Here is a 15558-nt window from a genome sequence, read left to right on the forward strand (position 1 = left end):
CAGGCATAATAGTTCTCTTTAAGAGTTTGATATTTTGGAAAATATGTTTTACAGCTGTTCTGGATATTTTGATTTATGTGCTTAAAAATATACAAAAAAAAAAACAAACAGTGTGCATCTCTGATTAGCATAGTATAACGTAAAGAAATCTAGTGGATTACAGACTACCATATGATGAATGCTCAAACAGTTCTTTTTAAAAATAGTTACCTAAACTTCACATCCTTCAGAGACCATTAATCTTCACAATCCGTGTGATTTCTGCATTAAGCATTTTCTTATAACAAGTCATGGATTGCCCCTAAGGGTACATGATCTTTTCTAATTGTGGTATGAATGGCAGTTTGCTTGGGGTTGATAAATGAATAATTAATAATAAAGGTATATTTGGGAAATGATGAATTGGTCCCACTGGTTCCACTCTTCCTCTATAGACAAACCTCATGGGCAAATAAAGGATTTGAGAAGATCAGTTATAGTCCAGAAGGGGAGAGTAGAGAATCAAGTGTACCTGCAGGCTCTTGTCACCCAAGCTCAACTTTCAGCTATTCAATTACTTCTGTGGCCTGGGGTTTTTGATTTTTCTTTTAGGATTCATGACATAGACTACCACAAAATGTAAAGGCTGGAGAAAGTGACATGAGGTTACAGGCAGAGTTAGCCTAAATATTAATGAAACAGAGTGTGAAAAGAATTCCACGCTTTTGTTTTTTTCACTTTGAACACAGTGATGAGTGGGGTCATGTGTTCTTTGACAACAAAGAAAATACGGTCTTTACACTGTAAGGTGTCGGATTCAAAAAATGACATTGCAAGGGGGAAGCTGGTGCTTTGGAATAATGCTAAAAGGAGGGATTTGACAAAGGGATGAAAAGATGTCTAGCCCTTAGAAATGATATAGATAAAATTGCAGAAACTGATATAACGAAAACACTTCATAAACGTAATTTTAAATATTGCCAGATGAACAAAGATTTAAAATACCACATACCAAAAAAGTGACAAGATACCTTGTAGCCCATACTGACATGACTGTGCATAGGATGCATTTAGAGCACAAGAGAATGTACAGTAAGAAGAATGCATGTTGCTGGCAACTTCATCATATAAATAATATACCCAGGCTTACAAATGCTATCTTTTTGTACTTTTTTGAAAAAATTCCTCTCTACAGTACATTTTCTTTTTTGTCACATCACTGAAAGTTTAACCTATGACATGCTGGATTTTCAACATCTACTCTGCACTCACTGTTAATTCTTGAGGAGTAGTGGTCCATTTGTATGCACAGAGGTCTGAGGTGAACATGTGAATACGAATAGATCAATGGGAAAAAATGCAAAGTCTGTATTGAGAAGTTAATAATAAAGGTATGGTTAAGAACAAAACAGGCTAAAGACACAGAAAACAAGGAGACAACGCTTACAGATGAAAACGATTGAGCATTGGTAGTGAATGGGACCTTCAAAAGTGAGCTTGATCTTATCTTAGTAATATTAGATGAATAGGAGGTTTGTTGGGTTGAATGGCTTGTTCTCATTAAGATGTCTTGTCATGCATGTGTGCTTGGTAGACAGCTTAGGGGCTCAGTTGCTGCTAGTTGCTCGCAGGACCAAGGGTTGCCACTGTTTGCTAATGCCCTATCTCTTCCTCCCTGTGCAGAACAGATGATTGACAGCTGCTTGTCATTATGACATCACTTCTATTGTTCACTCTCCTGGATCCACCCCTTTCTGCCTGGGAGCCATATAAGCAGCAGGTCGACCATCTTGGGAGAGTTCAATTAGGAACCCTGTCTGAAAAGACTTTTTCACATTTATTGCATGTTTTCTTTGATTATATGGGGTTATCGAGTGGGGCCTCAAACCTCTCATGTTGGTGTGTCTCCCTTTTTACAGTTTCTAGTGCTCTAATGTTTTAATACTCTCTATTAAATATGACAAGAATATTAGTAACTCTAAATTGCCTCTGGTGATAGCCACCTAATTGACAACCTCAGTTAAGGTGAGGGTTGTGGTAATAGATGTGTTGCCAAGATGGTATTCAAAGGTGCCAACATAACCTATTAGAGACAAGCACACAATTGGTTTCTTGGTGATTTCAATGCAAATTAGGAGTCATTATAACCTTTTCTTTTCATTATTTAACCCTAGAAAAGTAGCCAAAAGAACTGAATTTTTTACAACAACAAAAAATGTTATTATGTGTAACATTAACATGTAAATAACAAAACGTCAACATACAGTACATCACAATAGGAAAGGTATTTCTAGTGTTCTTTTCTGTACTGATGTAGATTTTAATATGCATGCTTTGTGCGATATGTTTTGAAACAGTCACCAATGCACACAGGACTTTTTGAGCAGATGTCAAAATATTTTTTAAAATGTTTTTTCTGTTCCTTGAGTATGAGAGGGCATAAGAGGGTAGACTACCAGTGCCCCATTTACATGATTGACACTGCCACTTCTTTTATTGCACTTAGAAGGCAAACTTCTTTCTTGTCCTTCCACTTGATCACAATTATTTTGCCTTGACTCGACCAGGGATGATGCATACAGTGCTGTATACATAATTCTTCCTCTGAAGTAAAATCTAAAGCAGTTCAGGGGAGGTATAGAAACTGTCCATTCTTATAAATTGGTCAAGCAAAGGGTCCGCTAATGACAGCACAGATAATGTAATGATGCCATATTGACTACATTTCCAATTGGTCCCTCTACTGATGTAAAGTATCAAGTTCCAAATACACCCAGAGCTTGCTTCACACAGCATGTAGAACCTAATAAGAATTCTGTCCATTTGGATGTGAAGTACTGTATCCACAACAAAACTATCTTGTACCCATTGAGTCTTTGGACAATACTTATGCAGAAGGTTTATGTTGCTAATCATAACATATTACCTGATAGCTTTTTCAGAGTTTGTACAGTTTTGGCAATGGGTGAGAGGGTTCATCATAGTCTGCATTATTAGAAAAATGCAGGTATTTCATAATGAGTGAAAAATGACTCTCCTTACTAACTTCACTGAAAATGGGTGTCTTCAACAACCGGTATGTGGACCAGTACTATACCCACTATTGTTAATAGTTACAGACAGCTAGTGGCTAGCAATTGGTTTACTGTGACATTTCAGTTCAACAATTATTTTCTCTACTAGGCTGTCATTGACAAAATGTAAATAGTCCAGATAATCATGATCAACTGACATCTTTAAACCAGGGTTACATATAACAGGCAACAAGGAAGTAATAATAATAATAATAATAATAATAATAATAATAATAATAATAATAATACATTTTATTTATATAGCACCTTTCCCATGCTCAAGTGCAGGATTGTTAGCAGTAGTAGGAAGTAGGAAGACAACACCAAACAGGAGCACCACTAAACTAATCTCTCAATTCCAGATGCGAGTTCAGCTCCTTGCTCCCAACCACTGTTCGGGAGCCCTTGAACCCAAACACCGTCGGTAATGTCACCGATGAGCTAGACAGTGGAGGCAACAACATAGCAAGGGGATGGTATAAATGTGCAAAAGTGCTTTTATTAAAACAAGCAAGTGTCCATAAAGTGCAGTGATTCCCAAAGTCTTTTAAAAACAAGAGTCATTAAATAAATAATCCCATAAAGAAATCGTGGAGGTTAAAAATACAAAAAAACAATCCTTAAAACCAGAGGTTAAAATGTTCCTACGGAAGTAATCTTTCAAAATCCACAACAATGACAAGCCTGGTGCTTCTTTTATGTTAGCATTAGCATCTCACCTGCTTTTCCCATACGGGCCCTTCAACAGGCGAGACACTCTCTCTGCAGCTGCCCTTTTCTCCTACATCCATCCACACGAGACTGGAGACCTCTCGATCCCTGGCTTGGGGATGGCACTCATCCCAGTCCCGAGACTTCGTCCATATCCAACGGCCAGGACACTCACATTGGATAATCCACAGCCAAGCCTCCCAACTCCTGCTGCCTTTCCGGCCTTCCGTGACCAGTTACCTTTCCCTGGTCACTCCCGTCAGCTGATCGCTCAGCGGGAGCGACTTCCAACTCCAACTCCTGGGTGTAGGCCTAACACCCAGGCTTCCTCGCAGCTGCCTACGAGCGCTCATTCGCTCACTCACCCACACACTCCATGTGTCTCTCTCTTGCACCGACTTGTTCCCTTGCTCCCTGTAACCTCTCCTCTTTTCCTTTCTCTCGTTCTTTTTTTCTTCCCACTTCGGACTGACTCACGCTTCTTTATATTGCGAGGGGCCATAGCAGCTACAGCACATTAGCCACGGGAACAATCATGGATGTGGACAGTCCCTTAACTGTGCACTTGGTGAGAAACGCCCACACCGCAGATCACCCCATGGCTTGCTATGGCCAACACGCCCCCTCACTAAGCCGCCGCGAGTGCGTTGATTATTTATTTAAAAAAACGGTCTTTGCTCAACGAGTTGTGGACCCATAACACCACATTCAGTTTGAGTTTGTTGTAAAACTGGCTTTATGGCTTTTTGTTTGTCATTGTGCTTTTGGTTTAAAGCTTTGTCCCACTTATAAATATTGATGAGTCCCCATGTAGATACCATAAAGAAGCAGAACACATAAACATTTTCATGATTTTTTGCAGTATGTTATTTCATCCTGTAGACAGCAGTAGAATAATGTCCAAAGAGTTATTTGAGCTTAACACTGTAAAGTGGATCATTACATATCACCCCAAATCTGACAGGGGATTTACCATACTTACAAGAATATTAAGTTATTAAGTATACATTAATAAACAGTTTGATAAAGTTTTCTGACCATTGCATTTACCTGTTCATTCATTATCATAACGTAACATGACATTTCCAAACCTATTTATTCCGATTTTATGTCTTGGAGGACAGAAGCTATTCTAACAATCTTATGAATGAATCAAAATTTACCAGGTGAAATTCCTTTGTAGGACAAGCTCATGCACCAGCACTTGATTATACATAAAACATTTAGAACCACAAATTAATTATAAATGCTTGTGTTTATTATAAGAGAGGGAAAAAAAACTCACATACAGTGAATTCAGATTTTGCTAAGTTTTCGTCTTGTATTAAAATCATTAAAAATTAAATTTTCCCTACATCAAACAACACATAAGAACGTTTTTGAAATGTTTGCAGATTTATTAAAAATAAACACTTAAAAGATCACATTGACACAAGTATTCAGATACTTAGCTATGACACTTAAAATTTGATTCAGGTGCATTCCATTATATTGATCATCACTGAAATGTTTCTACAACTGGTTTAGAGTCCAAATTAAATTAAATTGATTGGAAATTATTAGGAATGGCACACACCTGTTTAAAGAAGTTGACAATGTATATCAAAGCAAAAACTAAGCCTTGAGTTTGAAGGAATTCCCTGTAGAGCTTTGAGATGGGATTATGTTAAAGCATAAATCTCAGAAAGGCTACAAAAAAAATCTGCACCATTGAACTTTCCCAAGAGCACAGTGACCGCTATAATTTGTAAAAGAAAGAAGTTTGGAATAACCACAAATTTTCCTGGAGCTGGCCAGCCAGCCAGCCAAGAAGAGTAATTTTTGGAGCAGGTTCATAGTAAGGGAAGTGACCAAGAACACAAAAGTCACTCTAGCTGAGCTCCAGTGCATCTCTGTGGAGATGGGAGAAACTTCTAGAAAGACAACCATCACTGAGGCCTTCCAGCAATCTGAGTATTTAAAGGTAAAAGCCTTTCCTTGGTAAAAGACACAGAACATCTTTTGGAGTTGTCAAAAAGGCTCTCAGACTATGAGAAGTAAGATTCTCAAGTGTGATGAAACCAAGATTAGTGTCTTAACCGGAGAAAGCTAGGCATCCCTCATCACCTTTGCAATACCATTCCGATGGTGAAGCCAGGTGGTGGTAGCGTCATGCTGTGAAGTTACTTTTCAGTGATAGGGACTGAGACTAGACAGGGTAGAGGGACAGCTGAACAGAGTGAACAACAGAGATATCTTTAATGAAAACCTGCTCCAGAGTTCTTTGGACCTTAGACTGGAGCGAAGGTTCACCGATTAACAGGACAATGACCCTAATCATCAGGCCTAAAATAAGAGTCCACTGATGGCCTCCATTCACCCTGACAAAGCTTAAGAGGATCTTTACATAATAATGGGAAAAAAATCCCAAATTTAGGTTTGTGAAGCTTGTTGTGTCAGACCCAAGAAGACTGCTGCCAAAGGGATTTCAATGAATTACTAAGTAAAGGGTCTGAATACTTGTGCCAAGGTGATATTTTTTATTTTTAATGAATTTGGAACAATTTGTAAAATCCTTTCACTTTGTCATTCTAAGGTATTGAGTGTTGCTTGATGTGCTTGATTTTGTCATAAGGCTGCACCATAGCAGGAGTTATCTCACTACATTTATATTTGCATTTTAAGTCTAGCAGGTTGCACAAAACACATCAGTAGGGTGCCTAAAACACCCTTGCAAAGCTGTTTTCAGTTTAATTCAAAGCACTTCCTTCACTTTAATTCTTAAGGCTTACACAGATTTATAGACACAGAACAGTACATTGTAACATTTACATACACAAGCACACATCTATTTAAATGAATAATGAAAGGAAAGCTCCAGTGAGTGCTGAAGAAAAGAAAGTGTGCTAACTGAAGATCTATTGAAGAGAAAAACAATTCAGCTGAGATATTAAATTGTAGTTTGTTTTTACTGTTTAAAACTTGTGGACTGGTGGTAAATGAAGACAACATCAAGAAAATCTTTTTGAAGGTAGAGTGTGTGACGGTAATAGAACCGTCACCGGGTCTTTTGGTGGTGCAGGGATCCGGAAGAACCAGCAGCAGCCGCTATTTAGCCATATATAATACAGTAAAGAGTTGACAGGTGCAGTGATGAAAGATTCGTAAAGTTAAATGAATCCCCATAAGACACTTAATGTTAGCACATCATTTTGGTAAATATCAGATTGTTGATTTTAGATAAGGCCTTTACTTACTGGCGTGGCAGAGTCCTCTTATTGAGCAGACTAGCCTTGTTAGTGGTCAGTTGACAGGCAGTTTTCATTCTACGTGCACATGGCTGCGTACCCCCTTTATGCTGCTAAAAGCCACCAAGTAGTTGATTTCTCAACAGTCAGAAGGAATGAAACAGGAAAGAGGTAAAGCAGTCGCAGTGCTGGGATGGTAGTAGTTATACTCCACTTGTTCATGTATTTTATGTCTTGTTGTTGTTTAAGAGTTTAGATGTAATCCCTGGGGATGTGTGAAATATAGGTAAGATAGTGTATGTGTAGGAATAAAGTAAGGATAAGGGGGTGTACCCCATCTGAATGGTAGGAGCCCATTGCCTTTAGGCGAGTGTGTAGGAAATATTTAAAAGGCCTCAGTCCCATTAGTTGGGGGGGTGAGTGTTGAGGTTAGGTGTCGCTATTGTGTGTATTGCAATGGTTCATTTTTCCCGATGCTGTAGGTTGTCGTAAAAGTATTTTTTCAAACTTTTTAAGCCATTGAATCTCCTAGATTTCGGGTAGAGCTTCAGCACTTTTGGCTGCTACAGAAACATTGGACCAGTTATCCAATTTCTTTTTGCCATTTTTTCTTTTTGGCAGCTTTGGACTATGTGCATTTTATGAGCCCTTGCCTATAATTACTGTAGCTGCGTTTTCCCAAAATTACAAAAGTTCAGCAGCTCTAGCATATAAAATGGGATTCAACAAAAGCCTGACACACTGAAATGATTCTACAGACAAAATATCTTTGTTTTTAAAAGTTTTACTTAAAATTCAAAGTAAAACAGTTCACACAAAAAACAGAAAATTGAAATAGCAAAAAAAGAAAGTTCTTGTTAAGAAAAGGTCTATTCAAAGCTTAAATCTTATTTCATTTCTTCAAGTTTACTTATTCAGTCAAATCATTTCCAAATGTTTCTGAACCATTTCAAAATGGTCAGAAAACTGTACGCCTATCCCTTTTCTAAGCTGAAGTGTGCGCATTGCAACAGGTACACATGTCAAATGTAGAAAGAAAGGTTCTTGTGTGTGTGACTGTTAACATTTGAATTTGATGATTGCATATAGTGCTGAACTTACCTCTCTGTACTATTCTTTCTTCTGCATGTCCTGGAGTAGAAAAGAAACAGCACTGTACACCCTAAAGTGGAGACAGGCAAAATCGAAAAAAACCCAAAAAAACACGCAGTCACTGATTACAACTGCAAGTCGAATGAATATGAATAATATGAATAATGTTGCATCTGTGCCATCTGTGCTTTCTGAAATGTACTATACAGGTCATAAAATTTTCTAATTCCAAATATCATATATACCTATGTCTCTGTTTTTTTTTTTTGTCAGTGCGGCTTTGACATCATGGACCATAAGGTGAATACTAATTGGGCGTTTGCAGGAATAAAATTGAATGAAAGAAAAATCAAGTGACAGTGAGATACAAATAAGGCAGATTCACCAGCGTTCATGTGTAAGCTTTTATTCTTCCAGATCAGAGAATGTCCACTCACATCTACAGTTATTCCCAGTTTCAAATAAAAACTAACAGCGTCTAATCCCTGGGGGGGCAGTAGTATGTATCGTGATTGTGACTGAGAGAATAAAAGTGAAAAAAAAAAACGCTAACTTTTGCAAGTACTATAAATTTACAGCGGCTGTTACAGATGCAAACCAAATGTATTTGTTTATTGTATAATATTAACAATAAGAGCAGCTCACTACTCAAAATGGTAAATATACGAGGCGGTCAGGATTGAACCGGGAGACTCTGGATTACAAATCAGCAAAAAACAGAAACTGTTATATCATCTTTGATCCTTTTGTGAATGTGCTTATTTGATCTTTGGACTTCAGGCTTCACACATTATATAGTTTATGCCTACATTTTGTCATTTATTACTAAAATATGAAGAACATTTCTGTTTTAACAACATGTTTACACAGATTATTGTAGAAACGGAGCACACATGAAATGCATGTGTTCCAAATAATGATCTATTATTTCCATTCTAAAACTCCAGCACTTCACTCTCAGATAATCAAGACATGAGCTGGGAGAACTTTGTGCACGTTCTGCAGCGGTGGGGGGATGGAATAGTAAGCTGTTTGTCTTGATCTGCACACTTACAAGACAAAAGACACTGACGGAGAGGTGCGAAGGGATTTAGGGTGGGTCAGATGTACGAGTTTTTTTGTAGGCTTTGGTAATTCTAGTGATAGAGGTACTGTATATTTTTCATGCTCTTTCATGAGCACATCCATTCTGTTGACAGCTACAGCACTCATTGCTAAGCATTTGACCTCATGTCAACTTTTATTTATACTCTGAAACTATTTAACATACAATGCACACTTTTTGGCAGCCAAGTTTTTGGATGTCAAAATAAAACAAACTACTTTGCTTGTGATCTAAAAGTTTAGTTTGGAAAAGGATCCATCAGTTACATTTATGACTCTGCAAAATTATTTTAACCTAGGATTTTTAGCTCTCATTTCTGTGTTTGATGTTTTGATTTCTGGCTGAAGGAACTCGATCTGTCATTTAACCTTTCACTGCTCAATTCCTTGAACATTGCTTTCATCCCTAGGTAATTCTCTGAAATTTTCTATCTGATCACTATAATCTTCCCATATGTACCATTCAGTGGCTTGGAGATGCTTTGTCCAGTGATCTCTTTTTCTATTTAATGAAGCATCAGGTATGCCACCAATTGCTCAACTGTTTTCCTCTAATGGCCAAAGCTGTTATGCTTGTGAATCACTCCTATATTTTGATTATATTGAGACTGATGGTCAGGTACTTCATATTATGGAGTCTCCTGTCCCTTGACTCTGTGTATATTCCACTGTCACCCATCAGCTCTCCATCTTAACATAAGTAACCCAATGCAATTAGGTGATCTGTTAAATTCACTGTATCCCCCTAAGTAATCCCCCTTTAAAATGTTCCTGTTTAATGAAGGGTTATATATGCCACCAGTTGCTGAGTTGCTTTACTCTAATGGCCAGAAGATGACAAACTTGTGCCCCATCCCTACCTAGATTATATGGAAACTTAGAGTCAGTTACTCCATTTCAAAGAGTGTCCTGCTTCTTGGCTACTGAAGCAGTATTTTATATTCCATTATAGTTCATCATCTCTCCAATTTAACAGCCTAGACAATCTATTAAACACCCACATCCCCCTATCCTCCATCATATGTACAGGTATATCAAATGAGGACATTTTTAACATTTAACCAGGCAGAGCATCATCATACATCAACTTAGGTATTAGAACTGTAAGAAAAGGTGATCATTGATCATGTGGCAGATTTGGAAAATTTTTAATTTATTGATTCAATTTCCATCATCTTTAATATATGAAATATATATTTTTTATTATTGTAAAATTTAAACATGCATGCCAAAGGATCTATAAAGTTAACATTGATGCCATTATTTCTGTCACTATGTCAAATTAAGTGGTTGATATATTGTCAGTTCATTAGTGGAGCAAATGAGCAGACAAACAAGGTCTATTAAACAAATACATGCTTATTAATTACAACTCATTAATTTTGCAAATAAACAAACGAACTGTTACAAATAAGACCTATAAAACAAGCAATTAAATGTACACTATTGTTTCTTGGATGGTATCTGCTGGTTGTAATCGAACTGATTGTTCTATCTTCTTTCCCTGTGAGAATAAGGTAATTGAGACTCCAATAATAGATGTTTTCTAGTAAAGCAGTGAGAACACCAAACTCCCTAATTAGTATTTCAGAGTTTATGAATTTACTGCTTCATAAAGTTAAAGTTATGTTCCATGTCCAAAAAAGATATTGAAATGTTTGTGAGATATTAGTCAATGGCTGCACCAATAATCATTTGCAGAAGGAAAAAAAGGAAAGCTTAATCTTACCTTTAAGAAAAAAACATGGTTAGAAGCACAAAGTTGTGGCTGTGTAGCCTTCATCAGTTGTGTAACACCCCAGAAGAAGAGCAAACAATAAACAACTGTTTTATATATTTTTTTCTTTTAACATATGAATAAACTTTACAATTCATTAGACTTTTTAGTATATATATAAAAAAAACTTTATTATGAAACCTTTATTCCATTTCACTGTCTCAATCTATTTTGACACCATCACAACAATACAGAAGGATGTTTTCTGTTAAAGTGCCTGAGATAACAGAGAAATTTATACCATATACTAGTGTTTGAGAAGTAGAAGGAGGCTAAAGTCCCTAGAAGACTACCCATAGACATAGAGACCAGACCATGAATCGATATTTGGAAACAGAAGAAACTATAGCACCACTGCCTTTCTAACACATTGTGATGGAAATGGGGCACCAATGAGCCCCATAACCCAAACATACAATACAGTCTAGGGTTAAAACAAAGGGTGTTTATTAAACACACTACTTCTCCAGTGTAACTGAAGCACAAGCACAAGTAATTTCTCCTCCAATTCACTTCTTCTCCACCGCACTGCCCTCCTCCAGTTTCTGTTTTTATGTTTCATGATTTTTATCTTGAAGTCTCCTTTGGAAGGAGTCCTTTTTGGAAAGACATTGACTCCTAAGTAGTACTTGATAGATAGATAGATAGATAGATAGATAGATAGATAGATAGATAGATAGATAGATAGATAGATAGATAGATAGATAGATAGATAGATAGATAGATAGATAGATAGATAAAGCAAATGAGGTGGAGGGCACAATTTACAGGTTCGCCTAGGACTAAAGTGCATGTCCTACTATAACGGGCTAAGGCAATCATGGATTTTTATGTAATTCAGGGTTTTCAAAATAATTAAAAACATCAAATGCACTGTTCCAGCAGAATTATTTTTTTATTAAAGAGGGAATCCTGAGAACACCAATGGATTTCAAAGGGAAGTTCACACAAGGAGTCTTGAAGATGAAATGGAAACTTGGGACAACTTATCTATTATCTTTTTTTTTTTTTTTTGAAATTTTATTAATTTTATTGCAATCATTCAATACAAATCAATCAATTTTTACGAAAACTAGGATACGAACAAGTTGACCCCCACCCCTGAGAGAGAGAGCAAGGCAAATGGAGTAAAGCTTAAGGCTTGTAAACATACCTAAATTGATGAGTTTGATAAGCCAATAGAGATGAATGGAGAAGAAAAAGAAATGCAGAAATAATTGCTTCCTCTGTGCTTTAAGAGCTTATTCTAAAATATTACTGATTAGATCCTGCCATGTTTTGAAAAAAATCTGTACAGATCTTCTAACTGTGTATTTGATTTTTCCAGTTTTAAATAATATAAAACATCGGCTTCCCACTGACTTAAAAGAGGAGAGTTAGGATTCTTCCAGTTTAGCAAAATCAGTCTGAGTGCCAAAAGTGTAGTGAATGCAATCACAGTTTGTTTGTCCTTCTCCACTTTAAACCCATCTGGAATAACCCCAAACACAGCTGTTAATGGGTTAGGAAGGTTTGTGAGACCAAGGCTGTCTGAAAGGTAATTAAAAATTTTGGTCCAGAATGATGATGATTTGGTGCAGGACCGAAACATGTGACCCAGTGAGGCTGGGACTTGATCGCAGCGTTCTCAGGTTGGATCCTGCCCTGGAAACATTTTGGAGATTTTTAGGCGAGACAGATGTGCTTGATACATAATTTTGAGTTGAATAATTGTATGCTTTGCGCATATGGAGCTCGAGTGAATTCTCTGCATTGCTATTTAGAGATCTTTTTCCCAGTGTCCTCTTGGATGTTTGAAAGGGAAGGACTGTAAAATAATTTTATATATTGCAGAGATGGTGTCTGAGTCCTTGAGATTGAGCAATATTTTTTCCAGCATGGACAAGGGTGCAAGATGAGGAAAATCAGGCAGGTTCTGTTTAACAACTTATCTATTATCTAAACAAATGAGGCTTTGGTTGATTCATGGTATGATCTCTATATCTATGGGTTGTCTTCCAGGGACTTTTCAAACCTTGTTTCTTGCACCTTAAAATCAGCAAAATCAAGAATCTGATTATAGACTTTTGCAGCATAAAACAGCCCCAAAGTCCGGTCACTATTCAGGGAGTGAATGTAAAGGTGGTGTACTCTTACAAGCAATTGGGGGCCACATAAATGACAGGTTGGACAGGCTGGACTGGAACAAAGATGAACTAAATAAAAAAGGACAGTGCAATCTCTTCTTCCTTAGAAGATTGCGTAACATTACTTCAGGAGAGGCCCACAGAATTAGCAATCTAATTAAATGGGCAGGCACAGTTATGGGACACTCTCTGGACACCCTGTATGTAGTAGTAAAGGAGAAACTTAGATTAAAACTCAGTGCCATTATGAACAATGCAGCACATCCTCTCTGTGACACACTAACACTGAAGATTTTCTATGCAATGAATCATTCAGCAGAAGTTTGTCAAGAAATGCTACAGGGTGTTCTTTTATAGCAACAGCAAAATGCCTGCATAATGACTTACTGTGACAGCCAAGTCAGAGGTTCTCTTTTTAAACTTTTGTGTTTACACCATTGTGTGTATCTCTATATATGTATTAATCTATTTATGTATTTATTTATTTAAAAAACTTGATTGACTAAATGGTCTCTGCTTATTTGACATATTTCTTATAAATATATATTGTTATGAGTGCCACATTTATGCATTTAGAATATTTTATACATTTCCAGTAAGAGACAGTGACTTAAACGAGTGTGTTTAAAGCATGATGTGCAGCTCCAACTGAAGTTAAAAAAAAAAGAAGTTTAACTTGATATTCCTACTTGCTGCAATATTTTTTAAAGTTCACAAAAAAGGCTGTGCAAGAGCAAAATGATGGCTGCAACACAAGACAGCTGACATTTCCACCTTTCTCTGAACTCTGCTGATTTAGTCTGAGTACACTACGATATTCATACAGCTGTAATTTAATGACTAGTTATTAGCACAGACATAGGAGACACTGTCGTCCTCCTACAGTATCAAAACCCCCACCCCTGCTCCCCCCAGCCCCCATGAGCATATTAATATCGGAGGTCCACTGCTGTCATTTTCTAGGAACCCGTGTAGTAATACAGTGGGCTCTCCCCATGCTTATTTATTCTGTTGTGAGGCACACTGAGAATATTTAACCTGCATTATCACCACACTGATCTCACTGGGTAATTGCTAAAGAGGTGAAGGTTATGTCACAGTCTAAATGAACTCTGTGCTTTGATAACACACTCAGCAGTTGTAGACACAGACAAGCTCATTAACCTTTCTTGATTAAGGCAATTATTTCCAGCACATTATCCTCTAATCTAAACAGCTCCGGCTGCTCAGTTCAATGAAGCACCAGGGCAGAAGTGACTGTTGGTTACTGACTAGGCAGCTAGGCCCCTGCATGTAATAACTGGCAGCTTTATTTGCTGGTTTTTCCAGGTAGCATATTACAACCCCTAGGTTTATTTGAGGCTTATGCCAATGGTTACGTGTACCACCAACAGACAATTCTTTAAAAATGCCAAATGCTGCTCTTTTAAATTTTAGAACCTTTTGACAATATTGATTGTAGCTGCCCCTTTTTACTTTCTTAAATGTCACTTTTCTACTACTAATGGGAGTGACACGCATAAAGCAGAAAGATGGAAAGCACATACATAACCTTTTTTTCCGGACACTGCTTCAGTACATGTATCATTTTTTTTTTTATAAATTTGCTTGATTCTTGACAGGATTACAGCTGGAGCATAACCTTTCACACATCTAAATTGAACATCATTCTGCCATGGAGCCCTCAGTAGATATGAAAGGTAAAATTTAGTGCTGACATGTGGTAAGAAACAGAAATCTTATAGGTGAACCTCCAAGGGGTTCAACCATCCATTCATTTTCTGAACCCAATAGTATACTCAGCAAAAAAAGAAACGTCCCTTTTTCAGGACTGTGTATTTCAACAATAATGTTTTAAAAATCCAAATAACTTTACAGATCTTCATTGTAAAGGGTTTAAACAATGTTTTCCATGCATGTTCAATTAACCATAATCCATTAATTAACATGCACCTGTGGAATGGTCGTTAAGAACTTAACAGCTTACAGAAAGTAGGCATTTAAGGTCACAGTTCTAAAAACGCAGGACACTAAAGAGACTTGTCTACCGACTGTGAAAAACACCCAAAGAAACATGCCCAGGGTCCCTGCTCATCTGCGTGAACGTGCATTAGGCATGCTGCAGGGAGGCATGAGGACTGCTGATGTGGCAAGGGCAATAATTGACATGTCCCCACTGTGAGACGCCTAAGACAGCGCTACAGGGAGACAGGAATGACAGCTGATCATCCTCGCAGTGGAAGACAACGTGTAACAACACCTGCACAGGATCGGTACAGCCGAATATCACACCGGCGTGACAGGTACAGGATGGCCACAACAACTGCCCGAGTCACACCAGGAACACACAATCCCTCCATCAGTGCTCAGACTGTCCGCAATAGGCTGAGAGAGGCTGGACTGAGGGCTTGTAGGCCTGTTGTAAGGCAGGTCCTTACCAGACATCACCAGCAACAACGCCGCCTATG

This window comes from Polypterus senegalus, chromosome 4, assembly GCF_016835505.1.
Source record: "Polypterus senegalus isolate Bchr_013 chromosome 4, ASM1683550v1, whole genome shotgun sequence".
Taxonomy (NCBI): domain Eukaryota; kingdom Metazoa; phylum Chordata; class Cladistia; order Polypteriformes; family Polypteridae; genus Polypterus; species Polypterus senegalus.